Genomic DNA, 26,601 nt, shown 5'->3' with positions numbered 1-26,601 from the left:
ACTAAAAGGCATGACAGCGATGATTAAAATTGAAGAAAACGCAAGTCCAAAATTTTTTAAGGCCAGACCGGTACCTTATGCGATCCGCCCAGCCATCGAAGCAGAGCTGGAGAGTCTGGAACGTTCAGGTGTACTGTCCAAGGTAGACTGGAGCGAGTGGGCTACACCCAACGTCCCTGTGATGAAAAAGTCATTGAGCAGCACGCCTGGGGAACCAAGGAAGGTTCGCATCTGTGGGGACTTTAAGGTAACAGTGAACCCGGTCCTTCACACCGTACAATATCCACTTCCGCGGATTGAAGATATTTACACCTCACTATCTGGAGGGAAACGCTTCACTAAGATTGATCTGGCCCAGGCGTATCTGCAAATGGAGGTAGAAGAAGCATCAAAAAAATACCTCACAATCAACACCCATAAAGGTCTCTACCAATACAACCGGCTGGTATTCGGGGTAGCATCAGCTCCAGCTATTTGGCAGAGGGCAATGGAACAAGTCCTGCAAGGGATCCCAGGGACCCAGTGTTATTTGGACGACATCCTGGTCACGGGCGAAAATGACAGTGATCACCTTGCCAACCTGGAGCAGGTGCTCACTAGATTGTAGGAAAATGGGCTCCGAGGTAACCGCCCCAAATGCGAGTTTTTTAGAAAACAGATCTCGTACTGTGGCCACGTTATCGATAAAGAGGGGTTACATAAGTCCCCAGAGAAGATTGAGGCAGTAGTCAAGGCTCCAGCACCGGAAAATGTGTCACAACTGAGGTCGTTCCTCGGGCTGGTAAACTACTACCATAAGTTCTTGCCAAATTTGTCTACAATACTACACCCACTGAACACCCTACTGCAAACTGGGGTGCCATGGAAGTGGAGTGACGAATGTAGCCGAGCTTTCCAGAAGAACAAAACACTAATCACATCGAAAGAGGTATTGGCCCATTACAACCCAGCATCACCAATTCGGTTGGCATGTGATGCGTCACCCTATGGCATTGGAGCGGTGCTGTCGCACAAATTCTCGGACGGCTCAGAGAGGCCAATAGCCTTTGTGTCACGATCACTAACCTCAGCCGAGCGTAACTACGCCCAGATTGACAGGGAGGCCCTCAGCCTAGTGTGGGGACTGAAAAAGTTGAATCACTATCTGCACGGGCAGAAATTCACCTTGCTGACTGATCACAAGCCTCTTGTCTCCATTTTTAATCCGAAGAAGGGCGTTCCGGTGATGACTGCACAATGACTACAAAGATGGTCACTTTTTCTAGGGGCGCACCACTATGAGATTGAATATAAGGGCACGAAACAGCATGGAAATGCTGATGGGCTATCACGCCTGCCACTGCCTACTGCGGAGGAAGCACCAGCAGTGGATCCTGTCGAAATATTCCATTCGACTATAGTTGAATACCTACCGGTAACTAACGCTTGTATCGAAAAATAAACCCGAAGTGACCCGACACTGTCTCGGGTATATGATTTGATGGTGAAGGGATGGCCAGCACATGGCGACTCACTGTTGCCAGCATTCTCGACAAGGAGAGAACAGCTGTCAGTGTGCCGGGGGACCTTGATGTGTGGATCCCGAGTGGTAATTCCACCCAAGTTAAGGGATAGAGTGCTCAATGAGCTTCATGAGGGTCATCTGGGAGGGGTAAAAATGAAAAGCCTAGCCAGGGTTTATGTGTGGTGGCCAGGAATCGATAAACAAATCGAGGACCTGACCAAGAGCTGCTCAGGATGCCAGAAAGTCCAAAATGCACGACCACAGGCCCCTCTACACCCATGGGAGTGGCTCTCATCTCCATGGCAACGGGTGCATATTGATTTTGCTGGTCCATTCATGGACTCAATGGCCTAGAAATTGAGTTTTGGCGCAGCCAGGGCTTTAGCGCCGGAAGTTAGTGCCGGCGCTAAGTCCCCCTGCGCGCGCCAAAAATTCAATAGCGCCGCGCCCAAACGGCTGCCGGCGCTACTGGAGGGTTTCAGCGCCTCCCAATGGGCGCTAACTGCCCCATTGCGGCGCTGTTCCGGCGCTGCGGCACCCGATGCGGTGCGGCAGGCTGGGGACGTGCAGGCCTCCTCCTCCCGTTAAGGAGGAGCTGCCTGCACCCGGCCGCGGCCCGCGCAAATCAGCTTAAAAATGAGCCCGGCACCTCGGACAAGTGCCGGGCTTGCATCTGTTCCGGCGGGGGGGGGGGGGAGAAGTCCGGGGAGGGAGCTGCGGGCAGGCGGCCGGCGGGGATGTGGCCGGCCGCCGCGGGGCCTTTAATGCGCCGGCACAAACTGGAGTAAGGCACCTCTGACAGAACGTTGCTTGCGGCTGCCACGGGCGAGGCGGCCGCAACTCAATTTCGGAGTTCGGGCGGGTTACCACGGCACCCGGGACGCTGCGCACACCGATGACGTCATCGGTGCCGGCGCAGCGCTACCGGTGCAACGCCGATTTAGGGCCCCAGGGAATTTTTAAACTGGCCATAACTCTGGCGCTAGTCCCTCTAGCGCCTCAAAAGCGGCGCTAAGGCAACTGAATTTCTAGGCCAATGTTTTTAATAGCCGTGGATGCGCACTCAAAATGGCCTGAGGTCATCAAAATGTCCTCCACCACCACGGAGAAAACTATTGCAGTCCTACGGACCATTTTTGCCAGGAATGGCTTGCCAGAACAGATTTGCTCCGACAGCGGACCACAGTTTGTGTCCGAAGAGTTGCGGAGGTTCTTGAAAAAGAATGGGGTAAGGCATTACACATCCACCCCGTATCATCCAGCCACAAATGGATTGGCTGAGAGGTTCATACAAACCTTTAAGAAGGCAATAAAGGCTATGTACATTGACAACATTCCGCTGCAGCACAAGGTGGACAATTTCCTGTTCGCCTACCGGAATGCGACACATGCAGTCACCAACTAGGCCCCAGCCATGATGTTCTTTAACCGAAGGTTAAGATCTCGCCTGGATTTTCTCAGACCAAACGTACGAAGAGATGTTGAGAATAAGCAATTCCAGCACATCCATGAGAAGCCAACAAGGAGCTTCAATGTAGGGCAACCAGTCTTGGCCCGCGACTACCGAACAAAAAAATGGCAGCCAGGAACGATATGCACACGGCAGGGCCCACTAATGTACACAGTGGATGTTGGGGAGAGCATCGTGAGACGCCATGCTGACCAGATCCTAGAGTCACAGGAACAAGTCAACCCCATGCCTCGCCCATACGTACCTGGTGATGAACCCGACGTACAGGTAGCATCTACCCCAGAAACAGTAGCATCGGAAGCTGATGAACCAACCGACGACAGGGGGCCAGAATTGCCTCCGCACCAAGAGCAAGACACTCGGGAAAGGCGCTATCCAGAAAGGATCAGGAAGCCTCACCAAAACTGAATTTATAAATAGACTATTTTCAGCTAATGTTGCATGTTAAAAGTGTTAATTGTAATTAGTTTGATATTTAATTGTTAAATGAGTGTTATGGTACTGTTAATCTAAAAGGAGAGGAATTGTAATGTATGTACCTTTAAGGGTGGGAACTACTTTGTACAGCTCATGTATACTGTAGTACCAGCAGTGACCACACCTGTATATAACGTTGAGTAGTAATCTGTACAGATCAGTTGCAGTCTGAGCCATGTTGAGTAAACACCGTTTGTACCGTTCTCCGCAGCCTGTGTCTGATTATACATGGACTTAACACATACCAATACTGTCATAGACAGATGCATCTGCGACAGGTAGGTTGGTGAGGAAGAGGTCAAGTAGGTTTTTCCTTCGTGTTGGTTTTCTCACCATCTGCCGCAAGCCCATTCTGGCAGTTATGTCCTTCGGAACTTGGCCAGCTCGGTCGTAGTGGTGCTACCAAGCCACTCTTGGTGATGGACATTGAAATCCCCCAGCCAGAGTACATTCTGTGCCCTTGCAACCCTCAGTGCCTCTTCCAAGTGGCATTCAACATGGAGGCTTCATCAGCTGAGGGAGGGCAGTAGGTGGTAGTCAGCAGACGGTTTCCTTGCCCATATTTGATCTGATGCCATGAGACTTCATGAGGTCCAGAGTCAACGTTGAGAACTCCAAGGGCCACTCCCTCCCGACTGTATATCACTGTGCAACCACCTCTAGTGGTTCTGTCCTGCTGGTGGGAAAGGACATACCCAGGGATGGTGATGGAGGCGTCTGGGACATTGGCTGAGAGGTATGATTCTGTGAGAATGACTACGTCATTCCTAACTAATCTGTGTGACAGCTCTCCCAATTTTGGAACAAGGCCCCAGATTTTAGTGAGGAGGACTTTGCAGTGTCGACTGGGCTGGATGTGTCTTTGCCATGTCTGAATCTGATGCCTCGGTCAAAGCCGAGTGTTTTGTCCGGTTTTATTCTTATTGTACTTTTTTGTTAGCAGTTTGATACAACTGAGTGGCTTGCTAGACCATTTCAGAGGGCAGTTAGGAGTCAACCACATTGCTGTAGGTCTGGAGTCACATGTAGGACAGACCGGGTAAGGACGGCAGGTTTCCTTCCCTAAAGGACATTAGTGAACCAATTGGGTTTTTATGACAATCAATAGTTTCATGGTTACCATTACTGATACTAGCTTGTTCATTCAGATTTATTTAATTAACTGAATTAAAATTCACAAATGGGTGGGATTTAAACTCATGTCTCACATTTATTAGTCCAGGCCTCTGGATTACTAGTCTAGTAACATAATCACTATGCTACTGGACCTGTAATCCATTTATCTGGACAGAAAAGAAACAAACGAGAAGGAAATAGAGACCCTCTCATTCACACACACTTTAACATGTCTCCTGAGCTTTTCGGAGCTTAGAGAAAGCCATTTCATCCTCTATCCGATACTTCATTTATATCGATATGATAATTCAGTTGATTCTGTACCAAATTTGCTCCATTTATCCTGTCGAGCAGATTTGGAGGTTGACAGTAACACCGGAACACACAAGATTAGCACAGTTACAATTCTAGGGGAAAATCCATGGAAACCCACAATGCAAATAATTCGCGTGAGATTTTAGAACATCCCAGGACAGAACAACATGGCACTACCAATGACAAGCATTTCCCTTTCCCCACTAGCAGCGTTTTGCCACGGAGGCATGCACATTGCCTCATTTATATCATAGCGCTGCCTTCAGAGACATCATTGTAGTATAACTGTGGTATGAAAAGGATTCTGCCCCAGCTCCCAAGCGTGAAATGATTTCCTTGGCCTGCAATAATAAGTATATTAATCAGGATAGTTAACTAAAATTTACTTAACCTGATGTGCTCCACGATTAGATGGTGCCATCTTCAAATAACTTAGCTGGCATTGCTATGGAAACAGAATCAATAAATATTCCATGTTATGTGATACATTTTACTGAAATGCCAGTACAGAAATTCTTATATAGATATATACAGTAGTTGTGGTATCGGTTGAACCCCTCCAGGCTCTTGAAAGGGAGTTTTTGTTTAAAATTATGCATGGTATGCAGCTTCAACTGTTAAAGGCTACCACAGCATCTTTGCAAATACAGCGGTAACTTGATATTCTGATCACACATGCTCAAGGCAAATTCTGATGTATTGGCTTGGCTCCAGAACAAACACCTCAGGTTTGCGCAGAGAACACTAGAAACGTGTGACCTGTGCTAGATTATAATTACTTCTGAACGGAATTGAACTCAGGCCTTTGGGTGGTCAAGGATGCATTGTGTCAGGTTTAAGGTTAGGTGGGGATTCTGCAATTTGCTTGATTTGCTTTCAGGGACAGAGAGAAGCTTTTCAGAAACTTTCCCCAGGAACCATCTATTTGGTTACTCTGTTGCTGATGGCAACCAACGGGAAAATAAATGGGGTGACACTCGTGTCTCTGGAGCTTGTGTGGATCACCAAACTAGAACTGACTCATGATACCTGTGAGTCCAGTGGACACGGGTTGGGGCGGGGCGGGGCGGGGCGGGGCATCCTGTCAGCAAGGGCAACCACAATGCTGAGCCACTCAAACTTCATGCAGCTCTGATTTATCTTTTCAAACTTGCTTAATTACTAAATTGCGCACTGATCAGTTATTCAGGGGTCTGAGTACGGAGGAACAGGAGTGTCTTATACAGTATGCTCACTGTTAAACAATATTGCTGGAACAAATGGTAGCAGTTGAGAATACTGGAGCTCTTTGAACTAGTTAACATCTCCCAAACCCGGGCCCATCTTTTTCTGCAACTCCAAGTCTGACTCTCTCCAATAAGGTTTCCACTCCTGCCACTGCACTGAAATGACCCTAATCGAATTCACAATCAACATTCTCTGTGACTGAGACTTCGGTGCATTTTTCTTCCTCGTCCTCCTCAAAGTTGTAAGATTTGCAAAATTTGTGCATCTCCCCGAAGGTTATTATCGATAAAAGGGACCCTGCGTGGACATTTTTGAACTAAAAAGGGTACCCAAGATGGCGTCCGAGCCTCGTGGCAGAAAGCTTACGGGTCTCCAAAATGGATTCTGCAGTGCAAACAGCTTGGGGGAAATCGAAACTAAGGCTGCAGGCTTTCTGTGAAAAGAACTTTGTGTTTTGGGACTCAGACAGAACTGTGAATTATGTATTAGACCGAATTGGAGACAGATCTAAATTCAATGAGGCCTACAGTTAAAGCCATCAAACAGTCTGCATACATAATCGGAAACAGATTAAGCACATCCATCGAGGCTGCACAAGCCCATCAAGGACTTTCAGGACAATATGAGTCAATTATCGGGCCGGTAGATGCAATTACCGGCCATCTAAAAACTGTCAGTATAGATTGCTACCATTATTTTAACTAGCCCGCCAAAATTAAAACAAAGAACTAACCTGATTTGGCGCGCAGATAAGGGTTTTTCGACGAAGGTATAATTGAAGGCCCCCAGGTAGCAATCGGTGAACTGCTCTGTTCTCCTGCTGCTCCGCTGCTGTGCTGCCGCTCCCCGGCTCTTCGGCCCCTCGCCCTCGTGGCTGCCGCTCTTCCGCCGTCCCGCGCTTACCCCCTGGCCTTTGCCGGTGCCCTTTCTCACTCTATCTGGACTCGCCCCGGCACCGGGTCGGGCGAACACAGGCAATTCAGGCCAGGCGAAGTGGGATGCAACGAGGGGAGGAGGAGGGAAGACCACCAGAGGGAAGGTCAACTGAGGGTAGGCTTCGAATCAGCGGGCCTTCAGCCCCAGCTGACCTGCGACTATCTTCATGCAAACTCAAGCTGTCGACGAAGGACCATCCCTGCAAGGTAAAGTACCCAAGCAGAGACTTTAACTTTGGGGTACTCAAACCTGGACAACACCCTTGCAGCACCCGGAGCCCACGTGATGATGGCAGGCTCCAGAGAGCACCAAGAGCGAACCCCGAACCCAACCGCTGTTTTGAGTCTAACAAACCCTTTTGATTTGGTGAGCATGAATTCTGATCCCTCATAGCTTAGCCTAGTTAGGTATAGGAGGTGGGATAAGGAGAAGGGGATTGTTAAGATAATTGTTTTCCCTCGATGTGCCGTGTGTTCCCCATTTCCCTGTATATAGCAATATTATGACTCTCTTGTAATTTTTGCCTGTAGAAGTGTACACTAGTGATTTTCCACAAGATTGTATCAAGTTTTCCTCTTCAATAAAAATCTTGGTTTTGTTTACATCCAACCACCTGTCTACTCGAGTCTTCTCTGTATCACTGCCTGTATCTAAGTCCGGTGTCTAGAACCCAGGGGGCGAGCGATTCGAACCGCTCAAGGAAGGTAGTCAGAGGCAAAGCTGACTGACCCGAACATGCCTGTGCAAAAAACCCCTACAAAGTCTCTGCAGTTTTTGAAACAATCAACCACACCATCCTCCTCCTAATGCCTCTTTTCCGTTGTCCAGCTCAGTGAGAGTACCCTTGCTTGGATCCTCTCTTACATTGGAAAATGTCCCGATAGCTAGATGGCTTGTCTTCCCACCCCTGCACCATTTTCTGTGGAGTCCCCCAAGGTTTATCCTTCACCACCCCCCACCTCTTTTTCATTGCATACCATATCTTGGCAACATCATCTGAAGACATGATGTCAGGTTCCACATGTATGCTGATGACACCCAGCTCCACTGACTGGATTGCTCTACAGAGAGCCGGCATGGACTCGATGGGTCGAATGGCCTCTTTCTGTGCTGTTATGACTCTATGGGCTGGATTTTGCCAATGGGGAGCATTTGGAGGCCGGACTCCCACTTGTCGGGTTTCAGTCCCGCCTCCATCAACTTCTGGCCAACCCACACTATTTTCCCTTGATTGACCTTGTTAAGCCTGTTTTTGACAGATGAATTGTCATCGTTTGACATCCCTGTGAAGCTGTCAAACACTGACATTTTCTGTAGTTTGATGAGTTCTTGAATTCAAGACCTCATCAAACCTCTATCTTTTGCAGAAATTAGATGGTTGTTGCATTGGAGAATACAACGGCCATCTGTCATTTCTGCCGCGGAGGTGCGAGACTGTCCGCATACCCACCAATTGAAGCCTGCAGGAAGAAACAAAGGTAAGTAAACTTTTTCTAACACTTTCCACTTACCTCACATAGTCACCTCTCCACACTTGCACCCATTACTTACCTTCACAGCGCACTTTTGCACCCCTCCAACCCCGCAGACCCACTACTCACTTCGGTGACCCTGGCGGGGTTCGGAGCCTTCGGAAGCCTGCACTTGTGTGGGAAAAATGGGGATAATCCACTTATCTGCCTGTTAACTACCTGTAATTCCTTCCCGCCTCCAAGGAGACGGGACCTGGCGCGGGACAGCTACCCACCTCCTGGCAAGATGGCACGGAGGCGGGTTGAGGTGGGTTGGGCACCCGCCCCCAAATTCTGCCATTTTCCCGGCAGTCCCGCCTCCAAACCCGCCTCCCCAGGGCTGGCAAAATCCAGCCCAAAGACTCTATAAATGGAAGCTGTTGTCATTAATACAAAAGCAAAATACTGCAGATGCTGGAAATCTGAAATAAAAACAGAAAATGCTGGAAATACTCAGCAGGTCAGGCAGCATCTGTGGAGAGAGAAACAGAGTTAACGTTTCAGATCAATGACCCTTCGTCGGAACCCTTCATCCGACGAAGGGTCATCGACCTGAAACGTTAACTCTGTTTCTCACTCCACAAATGCTGCCTGACCTGCTGAGTATTTCCAGCATTTTCTGTTTTTATTTCATAGTTGTTGTCATTGTTGATTATGCACTCTTTATAATACTGTCCTGGGATTATATTATGGAGTACACTCCCTTTATAATAGACATCATATTAAGGAGTACAGCTCTTAATAACACTGTACAGAGGATTCTTTTATGGAGTTCATTCCCTTTGTAAAGCTGTATTGATGATTATAGTTTGGAACATACCGTTATTATAGTGTACTGGACATTATATTATGGAGTACACTCTCTTTATAATCCTCTACAGAGGGATATGTTGTGGAGTACACTCCCTTGATAATGCTGTATGGCGACTATACTATATAAATGCAAGTTGTTGCTGTTTTAGAATACTCTGTTGGGGATTATATCACAGACCACCTTCTGTTCATAATGGCTTGTTTTTGGAGTCACACAGAAAAAATCTGGATTGTCCAAAGTACTTTCAGGATATGTGTCAATTGGTGAGGCCCTTCTCTCATCGTGAAACCTCGCAAGATGGAATGTGCGTCACAGAAATGGGCCTTTAGTGTATTTGGACTATCTCTGACTCACGCTTATGCCTTACAAGGTTCAGCTTTAGAGTGGAGCCTCCAACATTCCCCTTATAGTGTAAAGCATGTGCTGTATCACATATTCTCATTTGTTAAACACCCTTATAAAGAGAGTCACAAAGGGTGTACTGTAACCCAGTTTTTGTGGGTATTGGTAATGTGAATAGGCCAGTTTGAGTTTTGCTATTGTAATCAATACTATCTGAACCTCTGGACGAGGTTACAGGCCTGTAATTCTGTCCCAAGTTTCCATCACTTTGAGCTCAGAGGCCATGAAGTGCAAGAGGGTGTTGCAAAGTCCCAAGAAATTCAGTACTCAAATGGTTAACTGATTTATTCCAGAACTGTCTGCTGCAGATTTGGTGATGGTGGTATCAGGACTGTTGAAGGACATTTTCTGTTCAGTAGGAAAGAATTAGGGACTTTCCATAACTCTTCAGGCAAAGTGCCTGTGTATGTAATATTGTGGGGGGGTAAGTGTTTTGTTCAATATTCAAAGTGCCCTTAAAAACACACAAGAGAGAAGAAAATAGGAGACAAATCCATAGATCTGTAGAGGTCTCTATTTGGCATAATGCACCAGTATTTTCAAATCATCATTACTTAGCCTGTAAAAAACATTTTTGTGCAGATTTTGTGATAATGAAGGTCAGAGATGTTAACATTACAGAATAGAATGCTTTTTCATCCCTGGCACCCAGTGCCAGCATCAGATAGTTTCAGGTCAGGTAAGGTAAAGGTTGAATGGCCTCCTTCTATGCCATAAATTTCAGTGATTCTACGATAAAAAATCCATCTACAGTGCCCTAACAATGTGCACAGCTCTAACTTTAGAAGAGTACCCCAAATGTTCCTATGTGACATTTCTTTCCCATTTCATCCTGTAGCTTCTATGATTGTCTAAGTAGGATCGATTTTAACTTGGGACAGAAATCTGGCAAGGCAGGCGGGAGGCCCCATGACATTGTTGGCTTGAGGCCCAGGCCTTGTAACATTTGAAGGCTGGGCTGCCCGTCCCGATTGCCTGCAGAATCGGGCAGCTCTCTCACACAACCCATGCAATTTTTGGCACATTTCCCGACTATACTTAAAGTGGGTATGCACCTCTTAAAGTGAGGTTGCATCTCTTGTTTTAATTTTTGTTGGAAGAAAGCTGGAAAAGATTATGGTAGCAAAAATGCGTCAAAAGGCTGCACCCCACTCTCCCCTCCCCATTTTTCCGATGCCTCCATTGAGGTCCTATTGAAAGAAGAAAGGGCCAGGAGGGAAGTACACTTGCCCAGCAACTGAAGGCGTATCCCCAAAGCCACTGTCAAGCAGGCCTGGAGAGAGATGACTGATAGAGTGAGTAGCAACTTGCACCCCTTCATTCAACTCAGCACAGATGCAGCAAGCGTAGAAACTTCAACTCTCAAGACTGTCACCTGATCATGTAGAACTTCTCATTCCCATCCTAACTCTTCTTTCTTTTCCCTTTATCATAGGTCCTTCTCAACACCAAGAGATTCTTGCAGGAGAACAGACCGTGGAGGTAAATGAACTATTGTGTGCCGCAAATACGTATAAACGAGGAAGATTTTTGGTTGTAATCACTGATCTGTGCTGAGATAGTGCACTGCAATTAGCTGTAGTGTCTCCAGCTTCCATAGAGGGGAAAAGTCCACCAGAGCTCCCACTCTTGAACAGTAACCAATGAATATTTTATGACCCAGATTGGATGCCCATGCCCCCCTGTGGTTGAATAGCCTGACATTTGGCCATGGATTTTACTTCACTATCTAGCCCCAAGTTGGTCAGAATAGCAGCAGAAACAACAGGAAGATGGGGTGGTAAGCCTTACTCACCAGGCTATCAGCCTGGGCTCAGTGGGTAGCACTCTCGCCCCTGAGTCAAAGGCTGTGGGTTCAAATCTCACTCCAGAGAATTGAGCACATAATCTAGAGTGGCATTCCAGTGCAGTACTGAGGGAATGCTGCACTGTCGAAGGTGCCTTTTTCTGATGAGACTTAAAACCTAGGTCCCGTTTGCTCTCTCAGGTGGATGTAAAAGGTCCCACTACTAGACGAAGAGGAAGGAAGTTCTCCCAATGTCCTGGCCAATATTTATGCCTCAACCAACACCTAAAACCAGATGATCTGGTCATTTATTTCATTGCTGTTTGTTGTGCGCAAAGTGGGTGGCACCTGTGGAACCAAAGCTTGAGACAGTGGGGTCGATTTTCCCGAAGCTGTTGGGAAGAAGGCGGGACTACAACTTTTGGGTTTTAGACCCACCTACATCGACGTCCGGCCAATCCGCACGATTTTCCCTTAATTGACCTTGTTGAGCCCGCCCAGCGGGCTCAGCAGGCCAATTAAAGGCCACCCGGCAACAGGTGACGTCACAGACTGCAATTTCATCTGTCAAGAGTTCTTGACAGATGAAATATCAGTGTTTCACAGCTGTTTGAAGCTGCCAAACACTGACAGTCTGAGTTCTAACATGAGTCCTTCTGCACAGACTCAGTTAGAACTCTCAGCAGCACTCAAAGCTGAAGGCTGTCACTTTTCACAGATCGCAGCCATTCAGTTTTAAGTGCCGGCTGAGTGATGCGCTCCCGACGCCTACAGGAAGAAAGGCTGTTAAGGTAAGTACAGGTAAATAAAAGTTCTTTACACACTTTAGACACACCAAACACACTTACCTTTGCACTCATGCAGCCATCACTCACCCGAACAGTGACATCGCGACCCCTCCAACTCCTTCAACCCGACGGCCCGCCTGCTCTAACCTGGCATGGTTTGGAGCCATCGGGAATCCCACACGACACCCCTCAAAATAGGGATTAGGCTAAAAACTGCCTGTTAACTACCTGTTAACAGGCAGTTAATTGGCACTAATCCCTTCCCACCTGGGGTCAGCGGGTCCCAGTGCGGGGCGGATACCCGCCTCCTCTGAAACTTGCGTGGAGTAGGGTTTTGGGCGGGATGGTGTCGTGACCCCCGAATTTGAGATTTCCCCCCCCACACGCCTGAAACCCCGCCTGACGGCTCCAGGAAAATCGACCCCAGTGTCTGCAGCAGAACTGCGGAGAGAAATGAGAAATTTTTAAAACAAAAATGTAGTTGAAATTAAACATGTTTTTGTTACAGGCAGAGCATATTGTGAAGATCAGTGTGATCTGGATTGCATAACTCGTGTGGAAATGTTTAAGTTTCAGCCACACTAATCCATTCAATATTTATTGAGCTTTCCACTCTTGTGTAACACAGTAATCTGTACCTAATCAATCACCAGCAAATATTTATCTGTACTGATGTGCATGTCGTTGTGTACTAAGGCGGCACACTTACTCTCTCATCTTTTCTTAATGTTTCCCTTTCCTTTTTCCCCTGCTTCTTCTCACCGCAACCCCCCCCCCCCCCCCACCCCCCTCCTGAGATAACAGTCTCCAGCAGCCCCAATGGTCATGTATGGGTACAGACAGTGAGTTTCCCTGTCCTCACCCTACAGTTAAACATTTAAGCACTTTCCAGGAGAAGTCATTAGATAGTGATCACGAGTGGAAACCCTGGCTGAAATTTCCCCTCTTCTGCCTTGGGCTATTGAGGTCAATTGTAGCATAGCTAATCAGCATTCCCGCTGAGATCAGCTGATCAGGGTGGCAGCTAATACTATGCTGGTTTATATGGCTCAGTGCTACTTGCACAGCATATTGACAACTGAGCCAACAGGGAGCTACTACAATTGTTTTCCAGTCACAATTTTGCAGACCTTAGCAAAACGGCCAAAGTGTATCTGAAATTGACATAAAATTGTGCAGAAGGACAGATTCTTTAGTGCATTCCACCACAGGCCGAGAGCTGCGTACAAGTCCACACGTCTTTGTTGTCTCCCCTGATATTTAAGATTAAGCTTCTCTCAAATTTCAAGTCATGAACTGTGGCCAGGTCACCAGACCTTGCAGATGCAAAACTAAGGTGCCAATGTAAATGTAAGGTTTCCTCCAATAGCTGACTATTATTGTCTACCTAATGAAAAAGGAGAAGGAGGGCGGAAATCGGCAGAGCTGTGACCTTGGGTTGTATTTCGGCCCTGAATGAGGATTCTAAGGGGTGAACATTTTTTAAAAAAAGCAACAAAATAGACCAAAATGCTGCAAAATGGGGAAATTTTAAAAACAGGTCCTTTGTAACATAATATTCAGAGGAGAAACAATGGTCCTTGGAACAAATATAAAAATATTCAATTTCATTTTTGTGACAAACAAAGCATCTCTGCCAATTTGTGACTAAGCTCACATGAAGTTTATACTTTTTACAACACAACAACAACTGGCATCTATATAGCACCATTAACGTAGTAAAACTTCAGAGGAGTGTAATCAGACAAAAATTGACACCAAACCAAAGAAGGAGACATTAGGACAGGTGAGCAAAAGCTTGGTAAGGAGGTAGGTTTTAAGGAGGGTCTTAAAGGAGGAGAGAGAGATCGAGATTTGACAGGTTTAGGGAGGATTTTCAGAGCTTAGGGCCTAGATGGCTGAAAGCACAGCTGCCAGACAGGGCTAATTGCGTGATCAGGCGCTCCCGGGAAAGAGCATTGCTTGCAGGAAGCGCGCAGCCCCATGGTTTCCTTACCAGCACTCTCTGTGAGCATCCCTACTCTCTCAGAGAATCTGATCATGAAATCAGCCCAAATATCTTATGGGATTTAACGATTTTTTAAATATCCTTGAAAATGATTGGCTGGGAATTTGCTTGTAATCGCTCTTGCTCTGTTGCCGTAACGTCGTGGGATGTGTGGCGAAAACGACAGCAGTTCCAAGGCCATTGCTATAAACTGCAACCAAATGATTTAAAGGGTTTACAGAACTTCATTATAACAATGAATTCTTGCCACAATAAACTTTTTTCAACAGTCACAGATGCAAAACTGAGGTTCAAATATAAAATTAAGATTCTATATTACAACAGTGACTACACTTCAAAGGTACTTCATTGCCTGTAAAGCGCTTCGGGATGTCCTGAGGTCATGAAAGGCACTATATAAATGCAAGTCTTTCTTTCTTTCTTTCTTCCAATAGCTAACTATTAGTGAATAGAAAGTACCTGGGTCAATTCTCGGCCCTTGCTGAGTGAGTTAATCTATACCAGGAAGGTAAGCAGTTAGTGCTTTCAGAATAGGGGGCAATAGGGAAAATGACCAAAGTAAAACATGTTTTTGTTAATGTTTCTATCCAACTCTCTTGAAGGCATCTTCTTTTCCATGGAAAAGAATATCGGGCAGGGTGTAAAAATGGGCTGCTGATTCGCTATTGCCCGTTTTGCACTACCACTTGTCGAATTTAACCCCCATTGACTCTTGGGTACTAACAACGGTCCTCTGGTATCTCACTCAAATGGCCATTCTTCACATCTGAGCTGTAACAGTGAATATCAACAGGCTATTCCAACACTGGGGCTTTCCAGCTGAGCCTAATCTGTCTTCACCTGATGTCTTTGTGTGCCCTTCCCAGCAGGATCTTTTTGGTGGTGGTAAGAGTCAGAATTTGTTGATTTTTCACTGAGTGCTGAGGAACTATGCAACTTTTAAAGAAACTTCTATGGATCCACTAGAATTTTGAAAGGCTATCCCACTGAAAATTGTACAAGAGCCTCACTGAGAAACTGAGCTGGAAAGCTGATGAAATGAACCTCCTCCTGCAGGCTGATGCCAATTTCTGGGGGACAGATTACTGACCATATGGTACCTCAAGGAGATGCCCCATTTCCTTTACAGGAGTGCTACAGGGAACAGGGAAGTCATAGAAAAAATTCTGAGGAACTTGGTCCAAATCCATAAACTTATCTCCCTTCAAAGGGGCAATTAAGAGAAAATTGCTTCTGTAGGGGGTTTTGGTTTGGGGTTTGTGTCTGGCCAGTCAGGCGTATCTGAGCTGCTCCAGCCCCGTGCAGTTCGAATCGCTTCCTCTCTGGTTCTGACCACTGGACTTATTACGAGCAGCGATATAAACAAAACGAGACCAGTGGTTTGGTGCAAAGAAAACCAATGTTTATTAAAAATAGAGAAAAATATAAACTATACAGAGAAAATCACTATGTATGTAACACAATTACACTTAGCGGGGGAGGAGAAACGGACACATCGAGGGAAAATGACTAAAATGACAATTTTAGCAATCCCCTTAACTCCCACCCTTTACACCTATCTAAGTTGTCTTGCGATGGGCCAGAAAGTTTATGCTCACCAGTCTCGGATGTTAGAACGCCTGCTCCGTGCCCCGTTGCCTGCCGATGTCTTTAGGGTTTTCACCGCCCAGAGCAGAGATACCCCAGTGATTCAAAGGTAACTGTCAGTATCCTGCTTCCCTGGACGGGCTCTTCATCGTCGATCTTCTTGATGGTAAGGCAGGGCACCGGAGTCCAGGCGAGAGAGAGAGAGATGTGGCTTCCCGAGGGACTACTTATACCCCTTTCTGGGAGCCCTTATCACTCGCCAGATCAGCTTGTTTCTTTGTCTGACCTGGACGTGTTGAAGACTATACAAAGGAAACCGTTCTGGGCCCATCGACCTGGATGGCTGGTTAATCGGTTTTTAGACGTCCCATAAGTGTTTTCCTTTGTGTGACTGGTCTTGTGATGGGGCCATTCCAGTTTTAATGCCCCGTTGATCGTTTCCAAACAGTGTTGAAGTCAGCTAACGAAGGTCTGAATGCAGCTATTACCTGTTGATTATCTGTGCAAATGGCCTTGATGGGTTTTAATCAGAGGCCCGAATGCCACTGTTTGCTTCTCATACATAAATGCAGAAGGACTGTCTGCCTTCTAATTTCTGGAACATTCCTTCTTTGTCAGTCCAAACCTGAACTTTGCAGGCCTTGGTCATCAGGTTGACCATAGCCATCTTGTTGGGCCCTGGAGCCCTGGATTTTAAACTCAGTGCAGCCAGGGTTTCTCCAAAAAGCCAGAAGTAAATCTTCAGGGGAGACATGAAATTTGCGAATCCTTTCACTTCCCACAACAGTCGGGAACCTTTAAGAATATCTGCTCTAGTTAAGGGCAGGATCAGGCTCAGCAATCATTAGGGTTGCCAACTCAGTTTGGAAATATTCCTGGAGGTGTCGTCAAATGGCCTCCTGCCTCCAACCGCCCCTACACTGCTGCCATTGGTCACCCAACATGTCCATCCTCGCAGTACACTGCCTTCCCATGCCAATTGGAAAGTGAATAGATTCTTTATTACCCAATTGGATGATACTATCAGTCAAACAGCCTTTTTCTCATGTCCAAATTTAAAAAAAATGAATAAACAAAAGTGGTCAAAGAAAATTAAAAATAAACACAATGGCCCCGAATTTTGGCTTGTGCGGGAAATGGTCGGGTTTCCCCGAATGTGGGGTTTCTGACACACGTAAAAAAGTGTCAGCCAGCTCCACGCAATTTTCCCTCAATTGGTCAATTAATTCCCAGCATGTGGGAAGCCTTGCTAATTGTCCAATTCGAGTCAGAAATCCCCACAGTATGATGTCATCATTCGTGGTGCTTTCAAGGTCCATGGCAAGCACTGCATCCTCTGAAGGCTTCCAAACGAACCATACAGGATGGCAGAGGAGCCTGCAGCAGCTGTGGCCAGTGCCAGACCCCAAGCTGCCTTCAAATTCGACGAGGCTTCACTGCAGGCATTATTGGATGGGGTTAAGGCCCACAGGGAGGTCCTCTCCCCTAGGTTAGGGAGGAAGAGGCCTCCCACTGAGACCAATGCTGCATGGATGCAGGTCTCAGCAGACGCCAACTCACTGGGAGTCACCAGAAGAACCTTGGCACTACATCTCTAACTCCTTCCTTTACTCCCCCACAGTACCATCCAGAGCCCCCATCCTCACTGTGGAGGAGGTAGAGGCTGTGCAGCCAGACTCCTCAGAGGAAGCTCCAACCTCTGAGGGCACAGCGTCAGCAGAAGTAAGCGCACCCAGCACCAGCGCAGACACTCACACCTCGGGGGGACCTTCGGGACATAGAGTAGTGTTGTCACCTGGTGTTTCACAGCTCACAAGTGAGCCTCAGCAGATTCTGGAGACAGGGACAGCAGTGGAGAGTCCTCGACGGAGGGCGCAGGACTCTGCCAACTCAGCTCAGCCGCGCTGCATGTCGACCCTCTGCCTCTGGGTCCATCCGCAAGAGAAGAGGTGATGGATCTCCATGCACAGATGCAGGAGTCTCTGGCAGGTTTTGTCTCCAGGGTCGCTGCGAGTGTGGAGCGAATAGAGGAGTCCATAGCGACCATGAGCAGAGCCTTTGTGGAGTCATTGGCACATGAACGCATCACCATGGAAAGGTTGGCAACCTCCATGGAGGAGATAACTCGCCAGGGTACGGAAAACATGGTGCGTGCACATAAGAGAATGACATCTCTTGAGGAGCGTTGGCCATCTGTTGAACAGAGAAACCAGATCCTCATTGAAGTCCTTCTGAATAGGACTGCTAGTGCAGATACGGGTCCCCATGACCCCCTAAAGCGCAGCAAGGTGCTCTCAAGCCACTTCCAAGCGCTGGCCCCTTCTAGCCTGTGCAGCTTCAGGTGAGTGAGCAGCAGCCTGGTGCTCCTGGTGCTCATCCTGCTGTTCCTGGTTCTGCTGCTGCCGCCTCTGCTGCTGGAGATCCTGTAATGGCAAGAAGGGAAGGAAAAAAAGGCCTCCCATGCTTCTCGTAGATGCCTCCGCTGAGGAAGCGCTGAGTGAGGGTGGCGAGAGGGGCTTCCCAGGAGATTGCATTGGAGAAGTGTGTGAGGCTCCAACCTTCCACAGCTGTGCCTAAGTCTTGAAGAAGTAGCCCCAAACCTGCAACAACAAGGTCCTTCAACCTACAAGTGCTGTCCCTTTAAATCGCAGCTTCTCCTTACCTGCAGCTGACAGCTAGCATGCCAGTAAGCTTCACGCCAGGTCTCAGCAGCGGGGTTCCCCGCAGGCGGGTTTCAGGTGGGGAAAGCCCCAAAGTTGCAACGGCCCCGGAAAATCGACTTCAACAAGGTGATTATTGGTAATTAGTGTGCCGACGACCAGTCCTGCCAGCGGCGGCCAGGACTGAAGCGGGGCGCGGGGAAACGGCGGTCTGAAAGTTGGACGGGGCGGGGAATCAGGCGGGGGCGGGGTCCCGACCCGCTTTTTCGCCGATTTTCGGCCCCCGGACGCATGAAAAGCTGCCTGACGGCGGCCAGAAAATTGACCCCAATTTCTTTAATGCCCCTGTGATTATTTTCCTGGGTTGCTCGCAGCAGTGCCCCGGAGATGAATCTTTAATTCCTGGAGACTCCAGGGTGAGCCTGGAGGGTGGACAACCCTAGCTATGATGCCCTCCGTGGTAAAATAGCTTGTTGACACTTGACATGCAGGCTTATACATGAAGAATCGTTACTTGGGGTGAGGTACAAGAAGGCTGCTGATGCCTATGGAGCTGTATCTTAGTAACATCCAGTGCCTTAAGGAGGGGATTGGGGTAAGTAACATGCTCCTGGTTCTCTAAGGATATGGGTGAGCTGTGAGTGTGAAGGAATGAGCGAACTAGGTTATCTCTACACCAATAAACCGCTCACTCGGAAATGCTACTGGAGGCTTGAAAAAGGTTACACAAGGAGGCGCCATCAAAAACAGTACTGTATCAGTGTAAGGAGGGTAGCCAGGCATAAAGAGCTGTGTTAAGCAGTTCTGAGAAATACCAACAGATAAGGCTTGTGCCAGGTGTCAACTGGCTCCACAAATATGTCAAGGTTTGTTTTCATTTGATTCTCTTCTGTTCCAAGTGACCCTGATTTACATGTTTATACAGAAAAGAGCCTCAAACATTGTGTGAATACTAACAGTGTAGCCATTAATGGTTGATTATTTGAATTTGGCATCTGGCCACCTTGATAAGGCCTAACCGATTGCACAGAGCCATGTTGCCATGGCTGCTATAAAAGAAAATGTTATGGTGACATTCTGACACTGTACCCGTTTCCATGAGCACTTCAATCAATAATTCTCAGTCCAGCCGTCCGTTGACGGTGGTTCTAGAAGACAAGGTGACACCTGGCTCCTTCAGGAAAATCACATCACCACTCCGCTATAATGTGATGTTTCTTTCAAAATAAGTGAGAGAAACAAGAGATTTAATCATTTTGTTTACTTGAAAGAAAAACTGAAAGACAACATCATTTGTTAACCAAGGCTCAAAAGTTATTACAAAAGCAAAATACTGCAGATTCTGTAAATCTGAAATAAACACAGAAAATGCTGGAAATACTCAGCAGGTCAGGCAGCATCTGTGGAGAGAGAGAAACAGAGTTAACATTTCAGGTCAGTGACCTTGCCTCAGAGCTGAGATGTGGCTGTGAAAGCGAGTTTTGGTAGATAACCTAATCAAACACGAGAAGGGAACCAGAAAGCAATGAAGGTGAACCAGGTAAAAAAAACAAAGGAAATCCCATCGGAGAGAAGAGCAGAACTACTTCAAAGTGGGCATTCCTGGAAGAGAAGTGGCAGTGAATTAAACACTTATACAAAAGTAAAATACTGCGGATCCTGGAAATTTGAAATAAACACAGAAAATGCTGGAAATACTCAGCAAGTCAGGCAGCATCTGTGGAGAGAGAAACTGAGTTAACGTTTCAGGCCGATGATCTTTCTGGTCAATGGTGACACCCAGGATGTTGATGGTGGGGGATTCGACAATGACATCTCAGTTGTTAAGTGCGATAGCCAATGTAGACTTGAGCTATGCAGACCCGAAGATCCTGGGTTCAATCCCTGACTGCAGCACTCCTAAACTAAGGAGGGGAAATATTAGCCAGAGTATCTGCTTATGTCTGGGAAAAGTACACGTATGTGGACCTTAGGTGAGGAGAGGATCCGGCTCGGCTGTGATTCCACTCACAGTTGAATAGTCTGTCAATGATCAGTGGCTAGGCTCACACGTGACGAAAGGTTGTTTGGGATGAGGTAACAGAGATCTGAGGTGCTTGTGGAATTGTACCTCAGGATGAGTCAGTACATTCAAACGAGGAGGAGAGAAAATTGGAAAAATAGAACTATATTTGTAACTGAAAGATGATTTTGCCAATTAAGCAATACGGTAGACTTAATTTGCAACATTGTATTTTTATGTTGCAATTTCAGTTAAATCGACTGCAAAACAGATTGAAAGCTAAAATTGGAAAGCATTAGTCATAATTATTTTAGGTTAGCTATTTGGTTCAGTTTTAATGCCTATAAGCATTGTTAAATTATGTATGAAATACATGCATTTTTAAATTGGCATGTTCTTTTAATCAATTGTATATAAAAAAGTGGAGGGAACCCTTCTGATGTGTGAGGCATGCGATATATGTGTCATGTTGGATCCCCTTGGTAGCACAATTGCACTAAGTGTTGGAAAATTGAGTTTTTGAAGCAGAAGATCGCTATGTTCGAGCAGTAAGTAGCCACATTTTGCAGCATCTGATAGAATGGGGCTTTTTTGGATTGTACTCTCCAAAATGCGGTCGGCTGAGAGACAGGGTTGGATTTTAACTTCCGCAGCCTGGCGGAAACCACTCCTTTCCTGCCCTGATCTGGCCGACTGGAATTTTAAATTGCAGTCGGCAAAGGTGTAATGTATGTACCTTTAAGGGGGAGAACTACTTTTTACAGCTCCTGTATCCTGTAGTACCGGCAGTGACCACACCTGTATATAAACCCTGAGTAGTGATCTGTACAGTTAGTTCTAGAGTACCCTCATTCAGTAAACACCTGTTGAATCGTTCCCTGCAGTCTGTTGTCTGATTATTGAAGGACACAACATTAAGATACACGGATCTAACATTGGCGACGAGGCAGATTCGAACCTACCTGCAACTCTGCATCACCTCCCAGGGATTCGCTCCTGGAGAACAGTGGAAGAAGGTCGAGTCCAGAAGCACGGGCGTCGACCACGGGCAACCGCCCAGTCATCCAGCGGAGATTTGAGCATCGCAGGGGAGGCTGTCAAGAGCCAGGCTTGGCTTTCCAGTCATGGTGGTCCAGCGAAACGGGCTGGCAACAGGTACTGCGCAGACCCTTCCCGGACAGCGACGGGCTAGAGCCCGACCGAGCAGCACAGAAAAAGGCCGAGCAGCGTCGACGGGGGAGAGAGAGAGGGCAGAGCGCACAGGGCGCAGCCGGTGTTCAGGACCGAGCGGCGTCAACGGGGGAGAGAGACGAGAGAGAGCAGAGCGCAGCCGGTGTTCAAGGGCCGAGCAGCATCAACAAGAGAGAGAGGCGCGCAGGAAAACGCGAGGTGCTGCCATTGCCACGAGGACCGCAGAGAGCGGCGTTGGCAGCAGCGCAGGAGCAGCGCACGAAACCCACAGGGCATTGCCATTTGCCACGAGGACCGCCGAGAGCGGCGTTGGCAGCAGCGTGGGAGACGCCATTTTACGCCACAGCGGGGAAGAAAGGAAAGCGCGGGAGACGCCATTTTAAGCCGCAGCGGGGAAGAAAGGAAAGCGCGGGAGACGCCATTTTAAGCCAGTCTAACCACACCCAAAAATGCCGAAGAGTGGCAGTATCACAGCGTTCGACAATTAAGTCGAAGATTGGACGACATATGTCGAACGCATAGAAGTATACTGCAAGGCGAATGAAGTGCCAGATGACAAGAAAGCGCTGGTATTGCTGAATTCAATGGGTGCAAAAACGTATGGCTTACTACGAAACCTAGTAACCCCAGAGAAGCCAGTAGAAAAGGATTTTGAAAACATAGGCCCCGATTTTCGGGCAGCTGTCGGGCGGCTTTTCATGCGGCCGTGGTCCGAAATTCGCGGAAAAGGCGGGTCGGGACCCCCCCCGCCTAATTCCCCACCCCGTCTGACTTTCGGACTGCCGTTTTCACGCGCCCCGCTTCAGTCCCGCCCGCCGCTGGCGGGACTGGTCGTCGGAGCACTAACAAGCAATTATCTGCTTGTTGAAGTGGATTTTCCCGTGCCGTTGCGACTTTGGGGCTTTCCCCACCTGAAACCCGCCTGCGGGGAACCTCGCCGATGAGAGCTGGCGTGAAAACAGCTGGCTTGCTTGCTTGCAACAGCAGGTCGCTGAGGGCTGAAGATATTTAAAGAGGCAGCATTTGCAGGCTGCAGGACCTTGTTGAGCAAGGCTTGGGGGAACTATTTGAAGCCTTAGGAGCAGCTGCAGAAAGTTGGAGCCTCACATACTTCTTCAGTGTGAGCTCCTGGGAAGCCCCTCTCACCACCCTAACTCAGGACCTCCTCAACCGAGGCATCTGCTAGAAGCATGGGAGGCCTTTGGCACCTTCCCTTCCTGGCATTAGAGGATCTCCAACAGCAGAGGTGGCAGCAGCAGAACCAGGAACAGCAGGATGATTACCAGGAGCACCAGGCTGCTGCTCACTCACCTGAAGCTGCACAAGCCAGAAGGGGCCAGCGCTTGGAAGTGGCTTGAGAGCACCTTGCTGCGCTTTAGGGGGCCAGTGGGACCCGTTTCTGCACTGGCAGTCCTACTCAGAAGGACTTCCATGAAGATCTGGTTTCTCTGTTCAACAGATGGCCAACGCTCCTCAAGAGATGTCATTCTCTTATGAGCACGCACCATGTTTTCCGTATGCTGGCGAGTTATCCCCTCCATGGAGGTTGCCAACCTTTCCATGGTGCTGTGTTCATGCACCAATGACTCCACAAAGGCTCTGCTCATGGTCGCTATGGACTCCTCCATTCACTCCACACTCGCAGCGACCCTGGAGACAAAACCTGCCAGAGACTCCTGCATCTGTGCATGGAGATCCATCACCTCTTCTCTTGCGGATGGACCCAGAGGCAGAGGGTCGAGATGCAGCGCAGCTGAGCTGAGCTGGACGAGCCCTGCGCCCTCCGATGAGGACTCTCCACTGCTGTCCCTGTCTCCAGAATCTGCTGAGGCTCACTTGTGAGCTGTGAAACACCAGGTGACAACACTACTCCATGTCCCAAAGGTCCCCCCGAGGTGTGAGTGTCTGCGCTGGTGCTGGATGCGCTTACTTCTGCTGACGCTGCACCCTCAGAGGTTGGAGCTTCCTCTGAGGAGTCTGGCTGCACAGCCTCTTCCTCCTCCACAGTGAGGACGGGGGCTCTGGATGGTACTGTGGGGGAGTAAAGGAAGGAGTTAGAGATGTAATGCCAAGGTTCCTCTGGTGACTCCCAGCGAGTTGGCATCTGCTGACACCTGCATCCATGCAGCATTGGTCTCAGTGGGAGGTCTCTTCCTCCCTGGCCTAGGGAAGAGGACCTCCCTGTGGGCCCTAACCCCATCCAATAATGCCTGCAGTGAAGCCTCGTCGAATTTGAAGGCAGCTTGGGGTCTGGCACTGGCCACAGCTGATGCAGGCTCCTTATGCCATCCTGTATGGTTCATTTGGAAGCCTTCAGAGGATGCAGTGCTTGCCATGGACCTTGAAAGCACCACGAATGATGACATCATACTGGGGGGATTTCTGACTCGATTTGGACAATTAGCAAGGCTTCCCACATGCTGGGAATTAATTGGCCAATTGAGGGAAAATTGCGTGGGGCTGGCTGACACTTTTTTGTGTGTGTCAGAAACCCCACATTCGGGGAAATCCGACCATTTCCCACACAAGCCGAAAATCGGGGCCATAGTGTCAATCCTACAGGACCACTTAAACCCCACACCGCTGCTGATAGCAGAAAGATTTATGTTTCACAAAAGGAACCAGCATAAAGATGAAAGTAATGCTGAGTATTTAACGGAACTGTGCAAGCTATCGAAACACTGCCAGTTTGGAACGGGACTGGTAGATACTTTAAGGGACAAGTTTTTGTGTGGGCTTCAAAGTGAAGGAACCCAGAAACGGCTTCTATCAGAAAAGGATCTTACGCTGGGCAAGGCTTTCAGCATTGCAGTTTCACACGAAGCAGCAGCACGGGGTGCTGCAGAGATACAACGGAGACCGCAAGAATATGGCACAAATGAAATGTCAAATGGAACAGTGAAGTGCTATCGCTGCGGCAGAACAACACACGACCATAATGATTGCTGCTTCAAGGACAAAGTGTGCAGACAGTGTGGAAAAGTAGGACACATAGCAAGAGTCTGCAGGTCGGGAAAGAAAACCAACAGCAAGAAATCTCCACAGGAGAAGTACAAGAAGGTACATAAGGTGACGGACAGTAGTTCAGACGAACAGAAGAGTGATACAGACTCCGGAAGCAAGGAGCTGGGTTGTCTGAAACTACATAATGTGATCAAAACGGAGGATCACCAAACTATCTGGGTCACGCTCAAGATAGCAGGAGCCCAAGTGAAAATGGAATTGGACACAGGATCAGCCCTAACAGTCATAAACTGAAGGGACTACAAGCGGCTATTCTCAAATATACACTTGAGAGATACAAAGATTGTCTTGAAGACGTACATGGGGCAAAAAGTCTACCCCAAAGGAAAAATAAGGGTGAACGTTATATATAACGGCAAGGAAACACCAAAAATGGACCTATATGTATTGCCAGATGGAGGACCACCACTACTAGGACGTGAATGGATCCGGAAGATACAGCTAGATTGGCATTCCATACAGGCACTGACTGCGGCTGACAAAAAGGATGACGACGTCACACCTGGGCGACTGTCAAAGATCCTAACTGACACGAAAGAAGTGTTCCAGCAAGGACTCGGAACACTAAAAGGCATGACAGCGATGATTAAAATTGAAGAAAACGCAAGCCCCAAATTTTTTAAGGCCAGACCGATACCTTATGCGATCCGCCCAGCCGTCGAAGCAGAGCTGGAGAGTCTGGAACGTTCAGGTGTACTGTCCAAGGTAGACTGGAGCGAGTGGGCTACACCCATCGCCCCTGTGATGAAAAAGTCGTTGAGCAGCACGCCTGGGGAACCAAGGAAGGTTCGCATCTGTGGGGACTTTAAGGTAACAGTGAACCCGGTCATTCACACCATGCAATATCCACTTCCGCGGATTGAAGATATTTTCGCCTCGTTATCTGGAGGGAAACGCTTCACTAAGATTGATCTGGCCCAGGCGTATCTGCAAATGGAGGTAGAAGAAGCATCAAAAAAATACCTCACAATCAACACCCATAAAGGTCTCTACCAATACAACCGGCTGGTATTCGGGGTAGCATCAGCTCCGGCTATTTGGCAGAGGGCAATGGAACAAGTCCTGCAAGGGATCCCAGGGACCCAGTGTTATTTGGACGACATCCTGGTCACGGGCGAAAATGTCAGTGATCACCTTGCCAACCTGGAGCAGGTGCTCACTAGATTGCAGGAATATGGGCTCCGAGCTAACCGCCCCAAATGCGAGTATTTTAGAAAACAGATCTCGTATTGTGGCCACGTTATCGATAAAGAGGGGTTACATAAGTCCCCAGGGACGATTGAGGCAGTAGTCAAGGCTCCAGCACTGGAAAATATGTCACAACTGAGGTCGTTCCTCGGGCTGGTAAACTACTACCATAAGTTCTTGCCAAATTTGTCTACAATACTACACCCACTGAACACCCTACTGCAAACTGGGGTGCCATGGAAGTGGAGTGACGAATGTAGACGAGCTTTCCAGAAGAGCAAAACACTAATCACATCGAAAGAGGTATTGGCCCATTACAACCCGGCATTACCAATTCGGTTGGCATGTGATGCGTCACCCTACGGCATTGGAGCGGTGCTGTCGCACAAATTCTCGGATGGCTCAGAGAGGCCAATAGCCTTTGCATCACGATCACTAACCTCAGCCGAGCGTAACTATGCCCAGATTGACAGGGAGGCCCTCAGCCTAGTGTGGAGAGTGAAAAAGTTCAATCACTATCTGCACGGGCAGAAGTTCACCTTGCTGACTGACCACCAACCACTTGTCTCCATCTTTAATCCAAAGAAGGGCGTT

The sequence above is a fragment of the Somniosus microcephalus genome, chromosome 3 (assembly GCF_052327205.1).
Source record: "Somniosus microcephalus isolate GS21.2 chromosome 3, FLI_Smic_1.0, whole genome shotgun sequence".
NCBI lineage: Eukaryota > Metazoa > Chordata > Chondrichthyes > Squaliformes > Somniosidae > Somniosus > Somniosus microcephalus.
This window is presented reverse-complemented; position numbering follows the sequence as displayed.